Consider the following 6,000-nt stretch of genomic DNA (forward strand, 5'->3'; position numbering starts at 1 on the left):
TCCCACGAGAGCGCATCGTGGACTCGAAATGCTTCATCACCTTTATTACTATTGTTCTTCTGTACTCATTCTGGACGCATTCCAGGCGCAGGGAAGCTGCCCACCTCTAGACCCAGGGCCGGGCGCCGGCCTCTCACCCGGCCGCGCCCCTCGCGCCCCGCCTCCGGCCCCGCCCCCACCGACCCGGCCCCACTGCGCGCCCTGGCCTCTACTCCCGCCCCGCCAGGGCTCCAGCGCCCCACAAGGACCGCCCTCTTTCGCCTTAGCCAATCAGCAAAGATCAGGGGGGCTGTGCCACAGGACCCGACCCTCCTATCCGGGCGCCAATTGGTCAGCCCATCAGTCGCTCACGAGGTGGCACCTCGCACCCGCCTTCCTCCTTTTCCTTTACCCACCCCTTCAGAAAAAACGGCGGTTGGGCTGAGGCGGCCGCCAAAGGCGGACTAGAAGCGAAGGGGTCAAAAGCCCGGGAGAGAGGGAAGAAGGGACTGCAAGCGGGAGGAGAAGGATAAGGAGGAAGGGAGCCCGCCCAGCCAGAGCCATCTCCGTCGAGAACAAAATGGCGGCGCTGGCGGAGGGCCAACTGTGAGGCGGGGCCGCGGCCATTCCCCCTCCGCCCCCACCCTTGCGCCGGCCGGGCCGGTCAGGGGGAACCCGCTCGCTTCGCCCGGCCGCGGGCGGAGAGGGGAGGGGAGCGGCCCGGCCCACTATGCAAAGCGCCGGGCGCCGCCGCCGCCACCCCGTGGCAAAGGTAAAAGGGTCAGGTTCAGCCGCCGCCGCCGCGGCGCCTCCATGTCCGCGCGCCAGGCCCGCCCCCTCCGCCGTCGGCCCGAGCCCGCCCGACCCTCTTTCAATTTTACCTCAGGATTTGGCGCCAAAGCGGCCTCGAAGCGGGTCCCGTGTCTGCGGCGGGCGGCCCCCGGCGCGGAGGGCAGGGCGAGGGGAGCCCGGGCTCCCGGCGTCGGCGGATGGCGGGAGCCCGGGGGCCGCGGGCTCGCGGGGCAGCGGGCGAGAGACGAGACGTCGAGGTGGGAGCGGGGTGGCGGGGACGGGCCCGGGGGCGCCGCCGGGGTCGCGGAGAAGGGGGGGTTTGTTATTGTTTTTGTCAGTGAAAGGTCAGAGTTCGTGACCCCGGTGCCGCCGCCGCCGCCGCCCGCGCGCTGGTAGGAGGAGGGCGAATGTTCTTCTTCCTCTTCCCAGCGCCAGCCTCGCCGCGGCGGCGGGGGGCGGGCGAGCACGCGATTGGCTGAGGCGCGCGCGCGCACCGGAACGCCGCGGCCGGCGCTCGGTCCATCCGGCCCGTTGGCTGCGGGGCCCCGGGTAGCGGTGACTGCGGCCGGGCGGGCGGATGTGTGGCTTAAATGGCGCAGGCGTCGGGGCCTAGAGGCTGAAGGGCTGGTCGTCCTAAAAAGTCGTGGACGTCGCGCACGGTTACCCGGAAGCAGGCCCGCCCCTCCAGGGAACCACGAGCTTCTCGCGGTTGGGTGGGGACCGTCCTCGCAGTGGCGGCCTTCACCCTGGCCTCCCGCTTAGCCGAGGCTTCTGGAAGGCTCGCAAAGTGTCTGTTGATTGAAGAAGCCGGGCCCTGGCTGGCGCGACGCATTCACCCAGCCGCTTAGCAGAGCGTCTGTAGGTCGGAAGTGGGGGTTATATTGGGTGGTATTGAGCTCTTCGGCCCTAAGGTCTAAAGATGCGCCCGCTCTGGCCATCTCAGGTGAAGTGTTGAAACGTCCTAGAACCTATAATTTTTGGTTTCTTAGTAAACATACGGTCCAGATCTTGTGTAATTCCATGCCCCTCCTCGAGATTTGGAAGTAGTGAATGGTAATAGGTAGGGATGTGTAAAGCAGCTTTTAGCAGCATTACTTACATGAAGAAAAAGACCTGTCTTGATCTTAAAGTTTTGGGCTGTAGGTTTTCTTTAAATATTTCTTTCTTTTATGTTGTGGTTTTAATTTGCCTGGGAAGGCGCAGCGCTTATTTATTCTAAATGCCTTGAAGTGTTTAGGCTACAGGCTGCAGATCTTGTACTAACTGATTTTTTTTTCTTCAGTTTTCTTTCTTATTAAGAATAAATATTGACTCCAGAATGGATGTTTTTGTTTGTTTGTTTGTTTGTTTCACACAGTATCCATTTGGGTTTTTATCAGGATGACTCCAACTTTTAGTATTTTTTTTTCCATAGTCTTATTTCTATTTGGTAAGAAATGTTTTAAACACACCTATTTCCCCTTCCTCCTTTTTCTCACCTTGAAAAATTGGGAAAAGAACTAGGTTCGTTTTGTCATGGTGAAGCACGGATCTTGAAATTGGAAGGGGCCTTAAGAGAATGTGGTCAAATTTTTTTGTTGCAGAAAGCTTTTCCGATTTTAGGAGTGAAGTGGGTGAAAACTAGAAAGGTCAAGTGATGTGCCTGAGATGCAAAAGCAATTGCAGTTTTTGCATTGTTGAAATTTGCTGTTTGATTTTGGAATACATTCTTAAATGTGAATCATTTTAATGCACATTTCTCACTTTATTTTTTTGCTAATGACTTATTACTTGCTGTTTATTTTAGAATATACTTTTTGTCTAACATCAAAAAATTGGAGCAGTTTTCTTATTCGAGTTCAAAATCGGTCATAAAGCAGCGAAGACAACTCAAAACATCAGTAACACATTTGGCCCAGGAACCGCTAACAACCATACAGTTCAGTGGTGGCTTAAGAAGTTTTGCAAAGGAGAGAGCCTTGGAAATGAGGAACATGATGGCGAGCCATGGGAAGTTGACAACGACCAATTGAGAGCAATCATAGAACTACATGAAAAATTGCAGAAGAACCGAGCGTTTACTCTTCTAGGGTCATTAGGGTCGTTTGGCATTTGAAGCAAATTGGAAAGGTGAAAAAGCTTGATAAATGGGTGCCTCATGAGCTGAGTGAAAATCAAAACTATTGTTTTGAAGTGTAGTTTTCTTTTATCCTGCGCAACAACAGCAGACCATTTCTCAATCAGATTGTGACATGCAATGAAAAGTGGATTTTATACAACAGCCAGTTCAGTGGTTGGACCAAGCAGCAGCTCCAAAGCAGTTCCCAAAGCCAAACTTGCACCAAAAAAAGGTCATGGTCACTGTTTGTTGGTCTGCTGCCAGTCTGATCCACTACAGTTTTCTGAATCCTGGCGAAACCATTACATCTGAGAAGTATACTCAGCAAATTGATAAGATGCACGGAAAACTACAATGCCTGCAGCCGGCATTGGTCAACAGAAAGGGCCCAATTCTTCTTCATGACAACACCTGACTGCATGGCCCACAACCAACGCTTCAAAAGTTGAAGGAATTGAACTACCAAGTTTTGCCTCATCCTTTATATTCACCTGACCTTTCGCCAACTGACTACCATTTCTTCTAGCATCTTGACAACTTTTTGCAGGGAAAACACTTCAGCAGGATGCAGAAAATGCTTTCCAAGAGTTTTTCAAATCCTGAAGCATGGATCTTTATGCTACAGGAATAAATAAACTTATTTCTTATTGGCCAAAGTGTGTTGACTGTAATGGTTCCTGTTTTCATTAATAAAATACGTTTGAGCCTAGTTACAATGATTTAAAATTTGCAGTCTGGAAATTAACTTTTGTACCAACCTAATATTTCGATGGTAAATCCTTGCAAACATGGAAACTGCATTTGGCCCAGTGCTTTGGGGTTGTGTACTCTTTTTTTAATAGATGGCATTGGCTGAGCATGGTGGCTCACGCCTGTAATCCCAGTACTTTGGGAGGGTGAGGTGGGTGGATCACCTGAGGTCAGGAGTTCAAGACCAGCCTGGCCAACATGGTAAAACCCCATCTCTACTAAAAATATTTTTAAAAATTGCTACACGTGGTGGCGGGCATCTGTAATTCCAGCTACTTCGGGAGGCTGCAACAGGAGAATCATTTGAACCCAGGAGGTGGATGTTGCAGTGAGCCGAGATCGCGCCATTGCACTCCAGCCTGGGTGACAAGTGAAATTCTGTCTCAGAAAAAAAAAAAAAAACATTTGGGGTCTCGCTGTGTTGACCAGGCTGGTCTCGAACTCCTGGCCTTAAATGATCCTCCCATCTTGGCCTCCCAAAGTGTTAGGATTACAGGCGTGAGCCACCACACCCTGCCTGGTTGTATACTCTTTCAAAAATTAAGTTTTTAATGTTAAATGCTGCTTCTAGATACATTGTAAAAATTCACCTATCAATGAGTTTTTTTATTAAAAACATTGCAATTATACTGGACTTTAAATACTAAGCAATAATTAAGGCTTCGATGTTGGTTTATAGTTTTCTCATTTCTTTCATTTAATAGCTCTGTAAAATGAAGCAGTTACTTCCATTTTCCTGAGGTGCAGAAACTGGCCCAGATGAGTTAAGCGATCTGTACAGTGTTATAGGTCCAGTAAGTGAGACTGGGGCTCTGATCTAGTCCCTTTGACGTTAAAGTTTGTGCGGTAAACCAGCTATGTCAGTTTGCCACATTTGTAATAGCGTTCAATAAATTTTCACTTAAAGGTTTAATATTAAAATAGTAGCAAGAATTCATAACCTTAATTGGCTTTAACAGCTTTTTTTCCCCTGAAAACAGATGCATATGTACACATGCACACAGATTGCTTGCAATACTAGCACATAGGCCTTTGCACGTCACTGCTATGGTGCCTTTTTTTTTTTGGCTGGCTTTTTTGACTGCAAGTCTTTTTGGGTAGAACTTTATAGTTAGAAAGTAGCTTTCTAACACTTGGATGGGTTTTATAGGCACAAAAAACAAGTCTTATACTAGCTGTACTTTATTTTTTGAGTTCTTATTAATGAGCATCCACTTTTGCATTGACAGTGGTTTCAAGATTGCTTTATCAGCCTTTAAAGGATTCTTGGACTAGGCGTGCACATCATAACTGCAAGGTCCCCAGTGGTTCTGAAGCAGTAAGCTTTGGGTGGTCTCGCATCAGCACTTTCACTGAGCTTCACAGATAATTCTGATGCATACTCCAGGCCTGAACCATTGATCAGTTTGAAACCTGCATAACAAAGCCAAAAAAGTTTTGTTGCACCTTTTGAAATACAGTTAACTCTTTTACCATTCAGAGAGACAGGTCCTTGCTTTGGAGCGATGATATATATCTGGCAGTACCCAGCCCTTGTGTGTGTGCATTAGCTCAGCACCTGCCCACACTACAAGCCCCCATAGGATGTACCTTGTCCTTCCCTGTTTCAGCCCTTAACACAATACCTGGTATAGAGTATGTAGTGGGCATCTGTTGAATGAATGGTTTTCCCAGTAGCAGCGTATTCATACAATATTAATAAAATTGTCCCCTGGTTTACAGATAAAAGTGAAAGCACTAAGTGCCCAGTGAGTGAGACCCAGTGTTCTTCCTCCACCCCTAGTGGTCCCCTGGGCAGGTTTTTTTTTTTGTAACACTCACCAGTCTGTTCTGTAGTCAATCACTGATTAACTTGTCTGTGAACTTGAGAGCAGGAACTATTTCATAGTTTCATTAGCACAGAGTAAACATGTTTGCCATGCAAAGTTATTTTGCATCTGCATTTAAGTGATGTTGAGTCAATGAAAAGTTTTGATTAAGCAATAGTTGTAGATGTGCTAAGTTTTTCAAATTACTAATATCAAGCGGAGATTATTTTTACTTGTAAGGGTATTGCTTTTGTGATAGCATAAATAATGGTTTTCCTTTTTTGTAATGTAAATTAATTGCTGGAAACTTTTGTATTCCCATAGACTGGGGAAGCTTAATTGCCTTTATAAGTACTTACGTACAACTTTGTATCAAATTTTCTGTAATAATTTATGCTTTATTACTATATATGTACTAATAATTTTATCTGACTTCTGTTTATATCATTTGTACAATTACATGGTTGTAAAATAAACTTTTAAACCTCACATACTTGCTGTTAGCCACCCATCCCCTACCCCCTTTTTTTAACTGTGGAATCTGAGCCAGGTACGGTGGCTCACACCTGTAAT

General features: G+C 47.5%; 1 protein-coding gene across 4 annotated transcripts in view; it reads right to left on the reverse strand.

Moving 5' to 3' along the window:
* The window catches only part of NR2C2 (nuclear receptor subfamily 2 group C member 2), a 95,565-nt gene extending 94,387 nt beyond the window's left edge, over positions 1-1,178 (reverse strand). Inside the window, exon 1 of one of the 4 annotated variants that reach the window (XM_023216115.3) lies at positions 861-1,178. The gene's annotated coding sequence lies outside the window, so the exon portion shown is untranslated. The remainder of the gene's footprint in view (positions 1-860) is intronic. The other 3 variants (XM_023216095.3, XM_023216105.2, XM_023216085.3) reach the window with 3 other exon arrangements.
* Positions 1,179-6,000: the final 4,822 nt, after the last annotated feature.

The sequence above is a fragment of the Piliocolobus tephrosceles genome, chromosome 2, assembly GCF_002776525.5.
Source record: "Piliocolobus tephrosceles isolate RC106 chromosome 2, ASM277652v3, whole genome shotgun sequence".
NCBI classification, from domain to species: domain Eukaryota; kingdom Metazoa; phylum Chordata; class Mammalia; order Primates; family Cercopithecidae; genus Piliocolobus; species Piliocolobus tephrosceles.